General features: G+C 43.8%; 1 protein-coding gene across 2 annotated transcripts in view; it reads right to left on the bottom strand.

Moving 5' to 3' along the window:
• Positions 1-20451, bottom strand: part of cdh18 (cadherin 18) — a 180456-nt gene that overhangs the window by 89647 nt on the left and 70358 nt on the right. The window contains exon 1 of one of the 2 annotated variants that reach the window (XM_023950139.1): positions 15233-15451. The exons of the other annotated variant lie outside the window; for it this stretch is intronic. The gene's annotated coding sequence lies outside the window, so the exon portion shown is untranslated. Of the gene's footprint in view, positions 1-15232; positions 15452-20451 lie in introns of those variants that run through there. 2 annotated transcript variants of the gene reach the window in all.

The raw sequence follows: 20451 nt of genomic DNA, 5'->3' as shown, positions 1-20451 counted from the left end.
CGGCGGAAAGATACTAAACCAGAGGAAGTTCATACTGAGTGAGACAGAGGAAGGAAAAAAGATAATCTCCAGCAAAACAACATCTGGAGGGTCTGGAAGGTCATGAACATAATCATTGGTTTCAACACAAAAGCACTGGGGCAGCATGACAGGAACATATGAGCTGTTATATAAATGTTCATTTGCTTTAGCTCCCAACTTCATGCTGACTATTTTAACACCACCTCAGGCTTTGCAACTTAGCAGTCTGTCAGTTCACACCTCACTATCAACCCCTATATCTGAGACCCTCTACCACCCCCCAACACCCATCCCCACGGAGGAAATGAGGCTCCAACCTGTAACTGTGGCAATAAGCCAGGTGAGAAAAAGATGGAGAAAGTCAACCAGATAAAAGTAGCCGGGTGGGATGGCATAAGCCCAAGACTTCACAGGACCTTTGCTAAGCAGATGTCCGAGCCGGACAGGAGACCGGCGCTTAGTGTTGGCGTCCAAAACAACCACGCCATCTTAACAGCTTTCCACTGGTTGAACTGACGAATAGACTCCACCTATTGAGAAAACTCATCATGTAACCCTTGTTCTATCCTAGGCACTTTAACGTTGGGAGTAGGGTCATCTAGACCCACTAGACAGTTGTCTGAACCTTTTTTCTTCAATGATTTGTGATCTTCACTGGTGTCCATGGATTACATGAAATCTTTCCACCTTTATCCACCTTTGTCATGGTAGGGAGAACACGTCAATGTAAGGGGGGGGGTCATCTAAGATAGCACAAGGGTTAATGAATGCTGCAGAATGATGGAAACCCTCAAGCAGTCTGTGGTTCCTTATTGGTCATCTGCTGATCAATGAAGATGGGGACCTGTGTGCTTAAAGAACTTGAAAGAAATGTGATTGCCGGAGAAATCAATCTATGGCTTTATGTGCACCAAAGCAACCAGGTTTCCACATTGAAGCTTCAATGGGATCCATCGCCCCCACCAATGTTTTCAGTAGAGAGTTGAGGTGGCGATAAATGATGTCCCTGCAGAAATAGTTAACCCCACCTTTAAGTAGTCTATTCTATTCTATTCTCTTCTGACCAATAGAATGACAGAGGAACAGCTGTTTATTTCTCTTTAGAAGTTTATGAGGTTTTGGCTTCTTGGAGCCGGCAGGTACTTCCCGTTTGGAACGCCAGGGGGAGGGGTCACTCAGTCCAGGTCTCAGTCATTGGTTCAAGTCAAGGCAGTCTAGAGTTTGGAAGGTTTTCACAATAAGTCAACCTCTGGGTGCAGTAATATTCCCTTCCACATCTCCGTATTGTCACAAAGAATTATTCTCATTTAGCATAATTTAAGTATTTAACTTTAGATTTCTTCTTCTCAAATTATGGGATGCATTTTCGATCTGCAGCAGCTTGATTTACAGCAATGTGATTTATTTTCATTTTGAAGTGGGGTTTTATTTTTTTCACTAAAATGCTCCAAAGATGAAATAAATTATACAACCTCTTGCAGTTCTAACCAGGCTTTTCATTTTTTGTACACATTTCAGTGGACACAAAAGGAACAGATTATCTGCTTCACAGATTAGAATTAAATGTAGTTTTTGCCACAAAACGTCTTTTTTTAATCCCACCTTCACACAACCATTATATTGTATTTTAGACACATATAAAGCTGAACTTCATTTCAATGTGGTTTAAAGGACATGATTAAACTCTTGCATTAACCTAAATATAGTAGTTGGATGGGGTATATTTAAACAAATATTCATTGCCATATATCTATTTTATTCAGTTCAAATTCCTTTAAACTCATTTACTACAGTTAATACCACCTTTATGTCCCATATTTACATTTTTAAATTCTGTTACCAATGCGGCAAATTTACCAAATCTTGGTTTGGAGGCTCGAAATGTCCCATTCTAGACTGAATCACATTATACTCATATGTATGGATTCAACCAAAGAACTCAAATATTAAATTTAATAAGGCTAAATCCACCTACACTTGAATTTATAAAAGGTAATTTACCACCAACAACATCGGAACCACAGAAACCTCCAGTGAAACAAAAAAGGGCTAATTTCCTACAACTTAAAGAGAATTGATTCTGTAAGCATCGCAACACATTTCAATTATAGTTTTTCAGAAGGAAAATATGATATTTTCCCATCGTAAAAGTCTGAGTCGTACACTTATTATAACTTAAATTCCATTATATAACCAAGCAGTCAGCAAACAACAACAACACGGAGATCATCTAATAATCTCGAGTTTCCTTGATGAATATGAATTCCCTGGACCCATCTGCTACCTGAGCAGGATCTGAAGATTGAAAATCAGTGCCATCTACTTTCTTAGCTAATTTAATGAGCCTGGGAGTGATTTTACATTTAGACAAAAAAAGGTTTCCGTCCAACTGAAATCTGACTAGTAAACATGAGGAAGAAACTAACGAGAACCACATTCTGATTGGTCCGCTGCAGCTAAGGCTACACTGGTAAATAAAGACACAGTGTGAGGCTATGATCACCTCCATATTTGATCACTTCTGCCCTTCTTGCTTTGCTTATGCACATCCAACAGAACCGGTTTGCAGTCCTTTCCTGACAGTTGTGCGCAATTAAAAACAAAAAAGCAGCAGGTTTTTAAAAACAGATTAGGCTTCAAGGTAATTAGGCCCATTGCAGTAATGACTCCCAGTGAGTCATGAGGGGGAGATGGTGTGTCAGTCACCGCCTCCCTCCATCTCTCCCAAAGTCAACAGTAACTTGTCTTTCCGGTACACTAGACTCCAAATACCATCTGTCCTAACCCTGCAGCTTTCATTACTTTGACTCACCACAACTCAACAACGCAAAGGCCAGCAATATGACAGCAGGAAGTCTCTCATGCTTATGTGCCAACTTACACAATCCGGATCTTTCAGTGTTTCTCTTTTTCTAGGTGTCAATGTAGAAAACATGCCTGCACTCCTCCACCCCACTATATGTTGTTGGGCTGCTTAATGAGAGCTGGGGAAAAGATGAAAAATGCTCCATCTGTTGTGTGTTTAATGGCTGGATTCTCCAGCTTTCATCGTACAGCAGGAGCGCCAGGATGAAGCAGACAGCATCCATCTGCTGGCCACTGCAGAGAACAGGAAACGATCCCCCTTTTTCCAAGTCGCACCGTCTCCATCCAAACAGTGCAGTTCTGCTGCACAGCATTCAGATGACGTTCCATTAGAAAAGCCCTGATCCCTGCTGAAGGCAGAACTGCAGCACAACTGAGATATTCAGAGAAATTCAACTCAAACCTGTAGTGACAGGAAACAGAAAGTACACATTCACAAGACGAAACAAAAAACACATAATGTCAATCAGTATATGACCATCTGTGAAGCTGCGTTTACACCCATAGCGATTGGTGGCAGAGGCGTCTAGTTTCAACGTTAGTCAATATACAGACATCAAACTGGGTCACAGGAAGCGTCCATCATTCAGACGCAGTTCCTACAGTAGACGGTGAAGCTCACTGTACTGGGAGAGTCCCTGAATGATGTCTAGAACCCAGACATGGACACAGGATTACCCATGTGTTTGTAGAACTCTTCACAATAAATCCACCTGATCTCTGAACATCGTCTGTGTCTTCCATACATTGGAATGAGATGTAGAAAGACGCTGCCCCATGTAAAAATCAGGTGGAAAGCATTGGTCGCATTGGCCACACCCATCAGGAGCTTTGAGTTAATGAACATGTTTGTGGACAGCCGTGGCAAGATGGCAAACGCAAATCACATTCGGTGTGAAAGCAGCATTAGGATCTGAACGTCCAACCGATTTTCAGTACCTTTTAGTCCCACTTTGATCATCTTCAGATCTGTTTTCAAAGCATTTTAGCCAAAAACCTGGTGTTTTTTAAGACATAGCTTCTGCAGAGCAACTGGAGTTCATCAGAAATCCACCTCTGAGTTGAAGGCGGGACTTAAGCCCAAACCCTCTCCTGCTAGCTTACAGCCCCTCACACCCTCAACCTAACAAAAATAGCAGCAACATCAGATCTATCCAGCTGTCCAGTTCTGATCCAGATTCCAGCTCAGGTGAGGAAAACAAAGACGTTCATGGATCTATTTGTCTGACAGTGGATAATCAGAAAGCTTGTGGCCCCGCCCAGTGTATTTTCTACGTCATAAATGCAATATTTTTTTGTCTGTTCCTGATTCACAATTTGAATAACGAAATATTAGAAATGCAGTTTTAATATAACGTTAAAAACACTAAAAACAGGATTTTCCTTAGTGGGTCTTTAGATTTTAACCTAAATGTCCATCTTCTACCAAATGAACAACCGCTACTTAAAGACAAGTTTGCAGTTTGAGTTCTTCAGATTGTCTGTTGCTAAACCATTTTCCCGAGCTCATCCAAATGAATGTTGAGGTGTTCCAAGAACATAAAACAAGTCCTGGATTTTTCTCTTCTCATGGAGACATTCCTAAAACAGAAGACATGTTGACCAGTTGTCCAAACCATACTTTCAATGATTCAATCACTTCCAGGACATGGAGCTTCCCTCCAAACTCAGTCATTAGGAGCATCTCATTCTGTCCTGAAGAACCCAGGGACAAAAACTCAACTTTACAGCCCTCATCATCCATCCTTCCACTTTCAAAATCTGTTTTGTGGCTTTCTGGGTCACAGGGCTGCCCATGAGTGGCTGGCTTGGGGGGGCCACACCCATTCACACCTAGGGACAATTTAGAGTAACCAATGAACCCATGAAGCATGTTTTCGGATGGTGGGAGAAAGCCAGAGAAAAACCCACACATGGGTTGGGGAGAACATGCTAACTCCACACAGAAAGGTCCCCCATTGTTGTTCTAGTTCAGGTCCCCCAGCCGGGACTTGAACCAGGGACCTTTTTGCTGCGTCATTGTTTAGCCCACCCTTTATCAATACCATTTCAGTTGTTTCAAAAACAGTTCATTTATAAAAGTACCTGATTAAGACTTGGATGCTGGGAAAAAACAGTTCAGGTGTTTATTAATGAGGTCAGTGACAGATGATCCTGGTATGGATTTTCTTTTATTGCTCAAGTTATAGATCAATACTTTGTTACGGTGTGTTTCAATTATCCTTGCTGCTTGTGCAAACACAGTCTCTGCAGGCCCAGTTGTTCTTTTAGTGCCTGGAATGGAATGAAAAGATGTTCTTGTGAGACACACTTATTTATAGAAATATGTGTTAGCGCTCGACACTGTCACAGCAAACGGCGGTATTTAGGCTTCCAGTGAGTCTCCAAAGCCCAGAAAGCATCACACACTGACATTTCTCCAGTAATCGCCGACTCACCTGGCCACCACCTGAGCTAATCCATGGGGTGAAACTCCTGTGAGCCCCCTTCCTTCTGCTACACCACTGCCTTTAGTAGTGCAGATGTTAGAACATGTGCTGCATGGAGCCAGTCAGTAAAGGTGGTCGGCAGAGTCGCCATGAAAACATGGAGAAGCAGTTATAAATAAAATCACGTTAATTTAATTTTTATCTATGAAACCTTTTCATACAGTGAAGCGTTCTACGATGCAAGACAAATTAACAGAGTCCTTAGACTTCCAGGCCCCTGTAACCAGGATGGGCTGAACGCAGAGAAGTAAATGAAGTAGGTGGGTGGAAATGCTAAAAATGAATCGTCTTAACGTTGATTTTTTCTACAAAAATCACACGACAGACATCCTGTAACGGAAAAAAAGAACTGTTGACACATGCAGCATCATCCGCTGCAGCGGTAGGGCGGTCGACCCATGATCGTAAGATTGCAGGTTCGATTCCCGCCTTGCACGCCCATGTGTCGAAGTGTCCTTGGGCAAGACACTGAACCCCACCTTGCCTCTGGTGGGAGGTTGGCGCCAGTGTTCGGCAGCGGAGCCGCCATCAGTGTGTGAATGTGTGTGTGCATGATGGGTGAATGGGACTGTGACTGTAAAGCGCTTTGGGCCTTCGTACGAAGGTAGAAAGCGCTACATAAGTATACGCCATTTACCATTTACCGTAAGTAAGTAAGTAAAAGTATACGCCATCAACATCGCAAAAAAAACACAAAAGAATTAAGTCTGACATATTATTTCAACACCGGATATGATTTATAATACTATTATTAAAACATGTCATAAACCAACTACCATCTGTATATTGTCTGACATTTTCTTGGCAAATACCAAAAAAAAACAAAAACCAATTAGGAGACAAGTAGGTTCTGACAATTCATTAAAGGGTTTATATCATGCAAAATCCACTTTTTAAGCTTTTAAGTGCATTATAATGTCCATTCCTCACTATAGACAATCTCAAAGTGGTATTATTATTATATTATTATAACACATATGGATATAGTTTACTCTGATAGGCTTAGGACAGCATGATACAGACCCTTTAAACTTCAGCTGGAGCATCTGGTGAACTTGAGCCTCAACCTTTAGTTTCATTTAGCCATTTTTCAGCTAAGCTCCTGCTTTTCTCTCCTTTAGATTGTTTGTGTTCTGATCTTTCTAATTTGACATTATTAGGTTAAGCTGTCACAAAGCCTGAAGATGCATATGTGAGGTTTAGTGAAGGTGACAGAAAGACCTTTTCTCCACCTCATACAGCTGTTGGTAAAAAGCCATCAACCACCCACTTCACCTGGTCTTGCTGTGTCCTCAGATAGTCTTCTGTCGACTCTGGAGGGAGTCTTCTGTTCCTCTTCTGGGGTTTGACAGAGTTTGCTCCTCATGTGTGCTAAAAACAGCAGCAGAAAACTCCTCTGGATCATTCAGAGGACATTAAGTCCTACCATGTGGGGACGTGATTCCACTCAGAGAAGATCGCTAAATGGTGTTGATGTGGATGAGTCTGCTTTAGCACTCTGCTTCTGAATTAGGACCAAACCACCTGAACAAGCTTTTTTTATGTTGGGAGCACTGACCTGTAATAATAATATAATAAAGAAGACGATAGCCAGCTCAGTGGTCTTTTCACTGCGCTGTCATATACAGTAGTGTCCTCTTCCCCACATCCCAATAAGAACTCAGTGTCCTACAACAAGATGTTTTCCCAGTTTTTCTTGACTCACACATCCTTGAACTCAGCTGTGGACTGTTTTTCTTTAGATCCATGCCGCTTGTGTTCCTTCCTTTTGGTGTAGCTTTACTGTCCCTCTGTGGTTTCCCTAATAGTCTGTCTACTTTTACACTGCAGTGAGTCCCACCAGACTTTACTTTCAGGTCATTTGAGATTCACATTTTCAGACAATCCACCGTTAAGACAAGCTTTAGAGTCTACCCAAATCCTTTTCTGACAAACCCAAACTGCGGTTCAGACAGGAAAGGTGTGAATGAACCGTCAGAGAGCCGCTGTTAGCGCTAAATTACACGTTATAGGAGGATTCAATTTACAATTTCTGAAAGCTGAAAATAACTTTTATAAGCCCAGAGCTGCTAGAAAATAAAACAAAAACACAGACGAGGACCGCTGTGCTCCGGGGCCAACTGATATTCCATGAAAAACCATAATCAAGCCCCGTAAAAGCTGACATTTTTCAGTCACCTCTCCTCTGTGAAACTGAAGGCTGTTTTTTTTATTCATATTGTTTAAAGAAGTCTAGGTGAAGCTTTGAATTCAGCTGTAAAAGCAGAAGAGTAGAAGACGTAGAAGAGATGATCTGAAAGACACGGCCTTGTGTACTCCACTGATCAATGAAAACACGCGTGGCCCATGTCACACTGGAAGTTGGTTTTTCAGGTCAGCATCAGCCAAACAAAGAGGATAAAAGACACGCTGGACTGAGCATTCTGTCACCTGCAGCACTTCTCATGTTTGCGGGTCTAAATTCAGACGGAACCTTCTGGGCTTTGACAGAGTTTGCTCCTCGTGTGCTAAAACAAGAGCAGAAGGTGGATTTTACAACACGACAGCCTTTGTGTTCTCACCCACAGAGTGAGGCGGAGCTTATTCCCATCAGCGTTCACACTCAGAAAATCTTGCTTTTCGGCTGCCAGGTGGATTCCCATGAGTGGATGGAGTGTGAGAGATTTGGGGATTTCACAGATGTTCACTGTACCGGTTTTCAAGAGCCTGCAGAGATCCATGGAATGGGGGGGTAGGTAAATATGCAAAGTCATCATCCAAATAAAGGACAAGCTGCTGACACCAACAGCAAAGACAACAGCAGAAAGATTAGTCTGTGAAGTGGAACAGTCGACTGCTTATTCCTGAGAGCTGCTCCAAAAAATGCACAAAATGAATGGTTTCCACTTAATCTATATGATCTAGCATTTATTGACCAAAGGTATCTTCTTCCCAGATTGGTAGATTTCAAGTATTTTGACAAATTCTAGCATCTTTCTTTCCTTTTCAATACAGCAGTTAAGTCTGTTGTACTAAATACGGATCAGTTACTAGAGCTTTAATGAATATAGTAAAGACATTCTTTGTAAACTCACAAAAGACGAAAATATTTCAGATTATTTACAAGATATAGAATTATGAGTATAGAAGTGGAATTAGAACTTGTTGGGCTTTCTTCCGACAATTTACAGGTTCTTTAAACATAAGAAAGTCTGTAATGTTCATGAGTTTGATTCTTCACAAGACCAAAAACCAGGAGACCAGGTTTGGTGGCAGAAACTTAAACATTCAAGAAATAAACTTAAACATGGCAGAAACTAGGAGGCAACAACAGAGAACAGTTAACATGAAAACTCAAAACAGAAAAGCAGAGACTTAAATGCACTGGGGGTCATTACCACAAATCAAGACGGCTGTGGATGATTGACAGACTGAACCTGGTGGGATACGGAAACCAGAGACACAATCACCAAAACCCATGTGCACAATCCTCACAAGTTTTGAATTTTCCTTATTTGTTCCCTGCAGCTCAAAATAAAGATCTTTTTAGACTAGAAGCAGACTAGACCACAAATGTAGAATCAGACGACGCCCGATTGACTGAAGACGTAGAAACCTTTGAAATTCTGCAGATGGTTACAGGAGCTTTAGAACCGGTTCTTGGCTCAGAGTTCAGGTTTGTATTTTTGTTCTAATTGCTCTCTCAGATTCATTTTTGTAAACGAGAAGCGGTTTGACACTTTGGAGCGGGATCTGACGGTTTGGCAGCAGCTCAGTGAGGGAGGAGGGGGGGTGGGTTTGGAAGTGAATGGTTCAGTCCCGATTCAGGAAACCATTTGAAGAGAATCTGATTACACACCACACAATGAAATGGAGCATGAACCACAATGGAACCACTGGAGTGCCGTCACTGCCGGCTGAATGCAGGAGGGCAACAGCATTCCTACGGTCGGCATAAATGCATCTCAATTCAAGTCAGAAATGCAAAAACTTCTGCATCTGCTGCCTGATATGGATGAGTTCAGTTCCTCACAAAAATCCTAGTCATGTAGGAGAGAACAAAAAGAAGAGTCTTCAGCATATTTGGGTCATCCATCGCTTGTTTATCAAACTCTCTGCTGGTTTTCTTCCCTCTCCCTGTGTTGTGGCATTAAAATTCCATTTGTCGTCCTAACTTTAGCAGACAACCCCCAGCGGCCCCCCCTCATCCACCACAAATCTGCAAATCAGTATGGATGCCTTGTCCATCACCCCTCCCCTGCCTCTCATTCTCCCTATCATGTATCGTTCCAATTAACGTCCCGGCGATGTGCGGGCCGGCTGAGCGGCTCTGGCAGCCGTGGAGCACACTAATGTTCTATCAACGCCACACATCAGGGTTTCTCTTTGCACTGTGACACTGACAACTACCTGACGTGACTCGCCTTTCCGCCCCGTCAGGGAACGACGTGGCTTTCGAGTTCGACTCCATATTCCACTGAAGTTCATATCTCAGGGCTTTGAAGTGCCGGGGCAGTTCTGCACAGAAATGGAGGACATGGAAACATCTTCCTCTGCAGAAACATGCTCCCTTCAGTCATTCCTGAGACAGTTTTTAAAAAGCATCCAGGTCCATCTATGGATCTAAATGACCTGCAGAGTAAAGATGTGTAAAATGAAGCCTGGAGAAGACTGTAGTAAAAATTGAATGTTACACATTTTCTTATAGAAAAACAGGATGTGCACCAGCCAGTGACTGTGAGCGGAAGAAACCAGCCCCCAGAAAGGCAGGCAGCAATGCAGAGTAGTTACATAATGACAGTTCATCTTTTAGAGCTATTTAAAAAAGGGAAGTCTCTGAGCAAACACTCCAACTATAGGATGAACACCCTCTAATAGTGCATTAAGTATTCATGCACTCCGACGCCTGTGTTGTTAGGCTCTGCAAAGTCTGTCCGTCAACTACGAACATACGTTCAGACAGAATATTCTCATCGACTCAAATGAAGAGCAAATGTATTATTCCTCCTCATAAAGTGTTATTTATTAACCAGTGCTTTTAAAGTCACACGATGAAGACTGTCCATCTTCCTTCACGCTCTGCATTTTAAATAGAGCACTTTGTTTTAGTTGTAATATTTAATACATATTTGAATCTGCTTCATAAAAGTGCTTTAACACAGTTGAACATGGAAACATCAGAGCTACTCTTAGCAACCAGGCTTTTTTTTGGTGGAAAACACTCAGGAGAAGCTTTAAATTATCAGACTTTCTTAGCCCTAAAACATTCATTTCACTGTGGAGGATTACGCTAAGATTGAGTTTATAGTAGATCTGTAACGTTTAGTGGTGTTTGTATGTTTGGGGGGGTCAGCGGCACAACGCCGTGACACAACAGAGTATTGTAGACTCCTGCCCACGTTCCAACTTCCTTTTATAGTGCTGAGAGCTCTTAAAGGAAATGCTTTGTTGGCCATTCGTCACTGACAGAGAGTAGGGGATGAATCATTCTAATGCTGCTCTCACCCATAGTGAAGAAACCCAGAGTGCAATAATGTCAGCGTGATGCATACTGTTCTGTGTCCCACAGTAAGTAATGGAACTCAAAAAAAACAAAAGAAGAAGAAGAGGTGGTGGATGGGGAGGGGCCAGGAAAAGACAAAGTAAGACGTGGAGCTTTCTCCTCCTGATTGGGATCCGTTTCCAAATGTCTTTCCATTGTTGCAGCTGATGACGACGGTCTGTGACCAAAGCTTTGGCTTTATCCTCACACTCATGACGGCCTTTTCTTCTCAAAGAACAGGTCACATCATGCTCCCCCCGCCCCCCCTGAACCGGTTTACACGATTTTCTGCTCTAAACTTGATGGTTTTGCAAAATAATAGTTCTTTTAATTTCAAGAGAGCTTGGGTCTTAATTGCCTTTAAATAATCCAAACACAAGCATCACAGGGATTTATTCTCAAGGAGTAAACACTGACATGAAGATCCGTCACTTTTGGGGGTTTTCTTTCAGCGTCTCCCTTTAAGAGTCGCCTCGGCGAGTCACTTCCCGGGTCACTTCCCGGGTGACATGGATTTGGCATCTGCACAGTGTTTGTTTGCTTGTTGGACATTTTTTCCAAAGTTTTCACAGACAACAAACAAAAGGTAATTGAATAGAAACCGCCACTCCTGAATGAAAACGTCACCCAAAGCTAATTACATTTTTGTTAACGAATGACAACAAAGCGGTGATGGCATCCAATCAGAGCAGCTGTTAGTAATAGAACCTGGGAGGAAATACAAAGAGAACCAATCAGGACAGAGAATCTGGCATGGTCCACCTGCTCGTGGTTATCAGAGAACAAACCGTTCTCACATGTTGCTTCTCTGTGATTAAACTGAAAAATGTCAACGAATTTGGCCTCTGGATACACTTTATAAAGAATGTTTAATATTTTATGCTGTTTAAGCTTCATTGTGACATTGGCAACCTGTCCAGGGTGACCCCGCCCCCCTTTGCTCAACAGTAGCTGGAATAGGCTCCAACAACGACTCCAAAAGGGATTCAGCGGGTTCAGAAATGGATGGATGGATGGATGGATGGATGGACGGACGGACGGACGGACGGACAGACGGGTGGATGGATGGATGGACGGACGGACGGGTGGATGGATGGATGGATGGATGGACGGACGGACGGACGGACAAAAGGGTGGATGAGTGGGTGGATGGGTGGATGAGTGGGTGGATGGATGGATGGATGGATGGATGGATGGATGGATGGATGGATGGATGGATGGACGGACGGACAGAAGGGTGGATGGATGGATGGATGGATGGATGGATGGAAGGACCGATTATACCTTCCTAAGCTTTATGTAAAGTTCCTTTTTTAAAAGTTTCTGATCTTTTCCAAAGTTTTTGTGACTGAAACTCTACTGAATTTTAGATAACTTGAACATTACGACTAAAATTAAACATTTCATTCAAGGGGCTTTGATTCAAACTAATGTAAAATTCTGTCAAGAGAAAACTGCTTTGGATCAGAGTGAAACAAACGTGGCACATCTGTACCAACGGTCACTTCTGGATATTAGTTAGGAGATAAACTCAGCAGGTATTTGCAAGAGATTCATAAATATTCTGGAGATGACTTCACATTGAAAAAACAACAGTGGGATCCAGTCTGGATTAGCAGAACAGATGAATAAATAAATCTCTTTTCAAATAACATCTCTTCACCAAAGATTCCACTCCACATCTGAAGAAGCATGTTTGATGGTCAACATGCTCAGACTTCCATTAGGAAAGCAAAGCGAGATTCCACTGTGAGCCACACGGATCATGGGTGCTGCCTCTGAAGCAGCAGAGGATTCCACATTGTCATTTCCTGGATTCAGGGGGAGATCATTGACAGGCCTCTTTTCAGAGCAGTCATTTCTCACAGCTATCTCTGCATTGTGTGGCTGCCTGGCACACTGAGCCAGTCAATGGCCACTTGTTGTTTGGCTGCCATGAAGCAAACGCGTATGTTTGGAAGGGAAGCGTGATTCATCTTTGAAAACCTTTTGACTGAGCTGCTGGAATGGTAATCCACTGTTCTTATCCCTGTCTAGTCTGCCGTGATACGACGGGAACTATTGGATTCAGTGCAGGCATTTGGGGAGGGGATTTTCATGCACCAGGAATCCTGGATGCTCCCTGTTTTCTTCTGCGACTGGTTTGACATAAATGTAAAGCAGAGAAGCTTATTTGCAGAGGTCAAAATGATTGTTTCTCCTTGCAGCAGAGGCTTCTGGGTAGTGAATCAGACAGCAGGAGGGTAAAATCATGCCAATTCAGACCGAATATGTGTTCTCATAAGAAAAAAACCATCTACCTTTTCAAACATGATGAGGACAACCTTCACTTTGTGCAGCAGAGCTTGAACCTCATTTCCTCCCCAGAGGTCCACATGGCTGCTCTCTCAAAAACAGACACTCCAGTATTTTGTAAAGGTTTGCTCAGATGTGAAGCTAATGAGAATTATTTGAAGCTTTGGGAACAAGGGTGGGGCTGTTTGATGACAGGTGCCAATCAAAAAGAGGATTTCTAAGTACCAATGGCAGAGCAGTCCTGTACCTGAATGCAGCCTCCTCTAAAGCAGGTAGACCAAATGCCTGCGATGATGAAACATTAAGAAGCACTTTGAATGTGTCTCTGCAGGCTGCTGTTGCTTCAAACCGAGAAGGCTCTGCTGCCAGCGGAGAGCTCACACCTCAGCTGACACCACACTGCAGAGCCGTCTCTTCCTCTGCTGTCAGAGATCCGGGTAATTAACACGTTTAAGGTTACCATTATCACCCGGCAAGCAGCGTTCTTTCAAATGCAAATTTGGTTTTTCTGCAGCTGAGCAAGATGGAAACGGTGGACCAGACAACACGCTTTGGAATAAGAGCAGCTAACTGGGATCAGATTCAAGATGTTTATGATCGGAGGCTCTTTGATCTCTTTATGATGCAAATATTATATTTCAGGATTAAAACAGTCAATAATGAGGCGATTATCAGCTTATGTAATTAGTACCAGTTCTGCATCAATGTACAATCAGGTGGATTTTGGCCTTTTCAGTCAACTTGAGACCTTTTTTCCATCAGATGATCTTTTGGATTGAATTTAACCTGCTAACTAGTTGCCTTCATAACCACCCCCCACCCCCACCCCCATCAGAGAATAACCTGCATGTGTTCCAGATTGTTCCACTTGCCAGAACAGACTGGGCAGAACACCACATCTCAAGATGAAGGTCCAACTCTTCAGGCTTCCTTGGAGCTGAGGCTGCCGGCTCATTTAGCTCGGACAGATTCGGTGGCGGTAACCATCCGTCTGATGGTTTCTGAAGGTAACGAAGCATCAACTTTAGCTTACTGAGAACTTCTCGTGTGTGGAGCTGGCAGAAGATCTTTGGAGAACTGTACTAATCTTGTAGGGTCAAACTAAAATGGATTTAGAGAGGATTTATCCCCCTGTGAGAGCTGCAGGTCAGATCTGAAATCATCAACGGGGTTTGGTGCTGAAATCTAATCAGAAATATGAAAACGGGCTGGGTCTTTGAGTCCTCCCCCACACAGAAAGGTCAAACATTCCTGTTTGAACATGGAAGGATTCTAGGGGCCACACTTTACATCAACCATCAAGTGTTTTTTAAACAAATATCAATAATCTGTTGGGGATGGAGATGATTTGGTGACCCTCAGGGTCTGAGTGTTCATCCAGAGGCCCTGATGAAGGAGAAGCATCCAACTTGTGTCCCATCTGCAGTGTTCTGACATTCCCACATTCCCATCCTCCATGCAGCTTCTTGCTTCTCAGCGCTGCTCCTTCACTCCCTCTGAGAAGTGAGAAGCTTTAAATATGGAGTGCGCGCCTCTGGCAGCCGCGCCGACCTGTCTGCCTGCGCGCAATGCGTCCTAACCTGACACCTGCACCTCCACACGAGCTGGAAGCGTTTTCAGAGCCAGCAGAAGACAGGACGAAGCTCGGAGCTCCTCGGCGTTGGTTCTCCTCCCGCCAGAAGAGAGGCTGCAGTCAGAAAATTCCAGTCTGGCTCCACTGGTGCGGCACGCGCACGACATCGCAAAGCCTCCAACTCCCGCTGTGACACGCGCTCCGTCTGTCATCAAACTATGCAGCATACAGCTCCAGCCAAAACAGCCCCCCCGTCCTCTTCCCCGCCCTTCTTCGCCCCCTCGTGCCTGTTTAGAGCCCAATTTAACGGGGCACAGTGAGATGCGCGCGCGCAATCAGAAAGCCCACAACTCAGTGCAGCAGCGCGTTTGCGGAGGCGCACGTCCGCCTCTTTCAGCCGCGCGCACAGACGCAAAGAGCAACTTGGTGCACGCAGCCAAAAAGACGCAGAAACTTCTGCTCTCTCACCTGTCCTCGTGCGCCTCACGCGCGTGACGGCTGGCTGCCTGGCGGCGGCTCAGAGTTCCAGCGCGTGCCTGCTCCTCGGTGCTCCGCTCAGGTTCCTCCCTTCGCCGCTTCCATCCTCTTCGGGGCAAAGCTCCACTGCGCGGCTCTCGCAGAGCCCGCACCGTCCTTTCCTCCGAGCGTGTGCGCGCGCGCACGTGCATGAGCAACCGGAGCCGAGCCGGTGCGTGTGTGCGCATCTCTCCTCCAATCCTGCCCAGCTGCTGCGCGGAGCAGACCCATGAAGAGGCCTGATTGGTCGGATTTCAGATCAATCTACGGCTGAGCACGCCCCTCCCCCCCCCCCCCCCCCACACACAGCAAACCACCACCTATTATCTCCTCCTCATCCTCTGCTCCTGTCTCCCTCTGTTAACACGTGATTATATGAGATAGTGATCAGGAAGTGATACGTTATCCCCTCCTCATTTTCAGACTCACGCGCGCGCTCTCACGCACGTGCAGACACCGTTCACCCTGCCAGAGTCCCGCTGAATACAAAGAAGTATCACCACAGCCTGCAAGAGGAGAGAGAGGAGCGGGAAACTTTGTCACCTCAACGTTTTGTTTTGGCTTTTCATCATTAAAACGTGAATTTAATGAATCATTCGGTACATAAAAAAACAAACTTCCTCTAAATCCAGCAGAGACAATCTGATCAAAGAAATCTGACTGTAACCGTTGCGCTATCCTAGGCACTTTAACGTTGGGAGTTGGGTCATCTAGACCCACTAGACAGAGCTCTGAACCTTTTTTCTTCAATGATTTGTGATCTTCACTGGTGTCCATGGATTACATGAAATCTTTCCACCTTTATCCACCTTTGTCATGAACACGTCAATGGAAGGGGGGGGTCATCTAAGATAGCACAAGGGTTAACCGTCTTCCAAACGTTTTACCTGAAAGAAAAAGAGAAGAAAAAGATTTAAAGAAAACTTGATCATTTGTCCTTACTAACATAGGTTGTCATTTTGGTCAATCTTTCTACAGAATGAGCCTCACTTTAGTCTCCGTATTTGTTTTTTTTTTCCCTTAAAAAAAGTCATCTTTTCATTTATTAATTTTTGCTCCATTTTTGTACATAAAAAAACAATAACGATGTCGTCTGAGAGGATCCAGAGCATCCTGTGAGGTTCTGAGCTTCATCTCTGCTAAACAAAGAGGAAGATCCTGTTTCATTGGAAGCAGAATCAGAAAACTCAAACCTGCTGCCTTAAAAACTCATTTAATAGGCTTCCTGCTTGAGATTTTTAGTCAATCAGAGTTCAGCTGTGTTTTGTATCACCAAGAATCTCATCATCATTAATTAGTCTGGTGAGAAAAGGCGGGTGAAAGATTAAGACACATTTACTTATTTGGCCTTCCTCAGCACAACAATTCAGCATATTTTATGTAAATCTGAAACTTTTTCATCTAAGTTCTGACTAGAAACATACAGAATTACAGCTTAGACTTTCATTTTAAAAACAAAAAGCATATTTTTTCAATCCATTCAGAGACTTGCATCTCTTTGTGATGAACTACTCCTTCATCATGAAAACTGACGCCTTAAGCCTTTTCATAAGAGACATGTTTTGTTTTGAACCTCTTTTTATTGAGTGTTTGATGAAATTCCGAGCTGCATCTGCATCCATAAAAAAACACTTTTCCTGAGGGCGTCCCTCGACAGTAGGCCCGTCTCCCCTGAGATCTTGTCAGGTCATAAACTGACCGTGGATGGTGGGATGTGACGTTTACAGCGCAAGCAAAATGCAATATATTCAAACTTTAATAGGATTAAAAGCAATTATTTGCAGAAAAACAAGTTGAGCTCATTGAAATGATGAAGCAGACGCAGGTGGGAGAAAACTTACAAAACAAACTGGAACATGACTAGAAACACCAAATGAAAAAACTGCAGTTCCTGTTAGAAGAACATGGACACATGGAGTTTTGCATCTTTTCTCAGTTTAACTTCAGAAAAGAGCCTAAATGCCAAAGCTTTGGGGTGAAAAAAATCTCAGGGAAAACTGCCAAGCAGAAGAAATAAAACAGAAAATGGTTTAGACTCTCAATCTGACGATTGTATTCCTCTAAATCCAATCAGATGGTTTCCACCAGCCTGAAGGAGGATTTGAATAGTGTTTGGTGGGTTGGAGTCCTGGTTCAAAAGCCCCTTAGAAGCAAAGACTCAAGCAGACCAGACCAAAAAACAACAGTTATAACATCTGCTCTTTTGGGGGCTATTTTCCTAAACCTGCTCTAACCAGGACAGAAGAAACACTGTTGGTCCTGCCAGTCCTCCAATTATCAGAGAAGGCTAAAGCTGTGAATCAGAATCCTCTGGGGGATGGCAGATTATCCATTTGGTGTAGCTCCTACATGTCTGTGGTTGGAACACCAGAATCCCAAGTTATCCCCAGAATAATCTCCCAAAATCACAACAAGTGGGAAAAAATGTTAGAGAACTCAAGGCTGTCACGGAGCAGCAGACATGACGAGAACACGGCAGAGATATCAGGAACTTCATGTGTGCGACACTACGGCATGGCTGCAGGAATGAATTTTGGCTGTCTAGCCGCTCTGAGGCGATGAGAAGAAACAGACAGCAGACCTCCTCTGCATCCCGGATGCTGAGCTGTTGACTGCCAGTTTCATCAGCTCCGTTGTTTCCTGTCTACAAACAAAATGCTGCCATGCTTCACGGTCACCTCTGGAGACTGCCTCCCTCCTGTCTCTGCCTCACTTCTGACTTTCAAACTATTTATCCACTGATTGTAATTTGCTTTCCGTTCCTCTGTATTTTGTTCTATTTCTCCACGTTTCCTGACGTTCCTGCTTTGTTCTTCAGATCTGATTAAAGTTCAGCTTTTCATTCATTGGTCTTTTTTTAATTATGATTATTTAGAGCTCTCGTCTTCGCCTTTGGTTTTGTCCGTCAGTCACTCTGTTCCCGCCACTGGCTTCTCAGAACTCACGCTCGCGTCGCTCAGGTACCCCTGGGCCAGCTGTTGCCTTTGCTTATGAATCCAGCCATGCTTTGGCTCTCTGCAGGTCCGCAGGGAAAATAAATGAATAATGAACACAGTGGTGAAATGGGCAAGTGGAGGACGAGAGTGAGGGATGGAGGACACTCGGGACCCGGACATGATGGAGAGATTCAGAGAGTGCAACTTGTTAGCATTCGTCCATCAATTAATCCATGAGGGAGGAGCAAAGAGAATGGAGGCGAGGGGTCGGGGAAAGGGTGGAAACGAAAGAGTGTGTGTGCGCAGGAGACGGATTAGGCATCAGAGACGAGGAGGCGAGGGGCGAGATGAGTCAGTAGGAAGTGAACACGGAGAGACAGGGGTCTTGAAGGCATCAGCAGCTCCTCAGCACGTTGCCTCCAGCCTCAATCTCATCCAAGCCTCGCTCCCCCTGCCAAAACAAGTGTGCCTCTGGTCCACTTCCAGAGCTGGCATGCCGGCTAAAACCCTCCAAAGGAAATGTGCTCAGTATGCTAAACAAAGTAATAAGTCTCTTTTAAACTGCAGACAGGTTTCCAGACTCTGCTCCGCCGAACAAGACAAAAGTCAAAGTTCTTGAACCTCAAATGTTTAAAATGCTGACATTGACTTAGAGGTGAATTATATCTGAAGAGAATCTGGAGGCCGATGTGTCATTGAGGTTCGTCTGCAATAGGTTTCAATCGGTTTTAAATAAATAGATGTTTCTGGAACAAGAAAGAAGTAAAGATAATATTGAAGAAAACGTTTGCAGGTTTCCATCAGTAGTGATTTGAAACTCTAGCACTTTTAAAGCACGTGACTGCTCATCTAGAAGAAGTAAGGACGCTGCTTGAATGAGCAGTGAAACATCATGTCGTTTATCTGAAAGCCAGAAATCCAGGAGTAACTCTGCACTGGAATTTCCAAAAGCTTTTCCATGACAGACTCTCCCCAAACTTTAGTCAATCCTTAATCCTTCTTTCTGGATGTCCAGGCTAATTTTAATTAAATCAGTTGGAGAAAAAACTCAAAAAATGTTTGTGGAGAATTTTACTTTGTGGACACAAAACTTTGCCACTAACCAGAAACGGGGATTGGACAATGGCTTAGGTCTGTGGGGCAGAGCAGTTCATGAATGATAGAACTGTCCTCCTTTTTCAGATGAAGCCGTGTCTCCACCAGCTTACAGCTGAGTTTTTTCCCCTTCATTTGGTGTACTGCATGCGTATATTTGGTAATTGGTGTATGATATACTACATAGTATACCCATACTATAGTGCTTTACTACCTTCTTAAAGGCCCAAAGCACTATACAGTCCCATTCATTCATGAACACATTCACACATTGATGTGTGTGCCGAACTCTGCTGCCAGCCCACAACCACCAGGAGCAATGTGAGGTTCAGTGTCTTGCTCAAGGACACTGACACATGGACATGCAGGGCGGGAACCAAACCTACAATTTTCCATTCAGAGGTTGACCGCTCTACCTCTGTGCTAAGTATTTTTCCACGTTTAGATTTGGGACGTTTTATTGGGGACGTTCAGAAATCCTGATGTCAAACAAGGAGTCTGGAGTGAATGAACAGAGGTGGACTAGATGGACAGACGTCACTGTCGGCTCTTCCCTGAACAGCAGAAGCTCCTGATCAAACAGCTGCAGCCATTTTTACAGCAGTAATGGTCAACCGTGGATGAAAAGATGCCTAAAGAGTTTAAAACAAACCTTTCTGTGTCTACACATCCAGACGTGTTCCTGTCCACAGACATGACGGTGAGTGGTGCTTCTCAGCAGAACCAATCAAGAACAGTCACACAACCCCCCCTGATATTCAACCAATCACAGCAGAGCCGGTGGCCATCGGGGCGGAGCGTCACTAAATAGCATGAAAGAGGTGGGAGACGGTGCGAGGACTCAGAAAGATTCATCAGCACAAGTAACCCCGCCCCCCATTTCCTTTCATGTTGCAGGCAGCAGGGAGCCTGTGGCCCCCTCCCACGTCACAAATACGATCTTTTTTTAAGATGGCTTTTTTCTTCTGCTGCTGATTCTCAACGATTTGAGTAAAGAAATACTCAGAAATGCACATTTTAAACTCAATTTTCTTTATCTATGTCCTCCATCATCAGAAAAATGCTGCAAAAACGTGCAGCATTTGTGGGTCTTCAACATGATTTAGATGTAAACAAGGCAAACAAGTAAAAAATAAAAAA

This window comes from Oryzias latipes, chromosome 20 (assembly GCF_002234675.1).
Source record: "Oryzias latipes chromosome 20, ASM223467v1".
In the NCBI taxonomy this organism is placed as follows: Eukaryota; Metazoa; Chordata; class Actinopteri; order Beloniformes; family Adrianichthyidae; genus Oryzias; species Oryzias latipes.
Note: the sequence above shows the minus strand (reverse complement) of the source record. Positions and strands in the feature narration are given on the sequence as shown.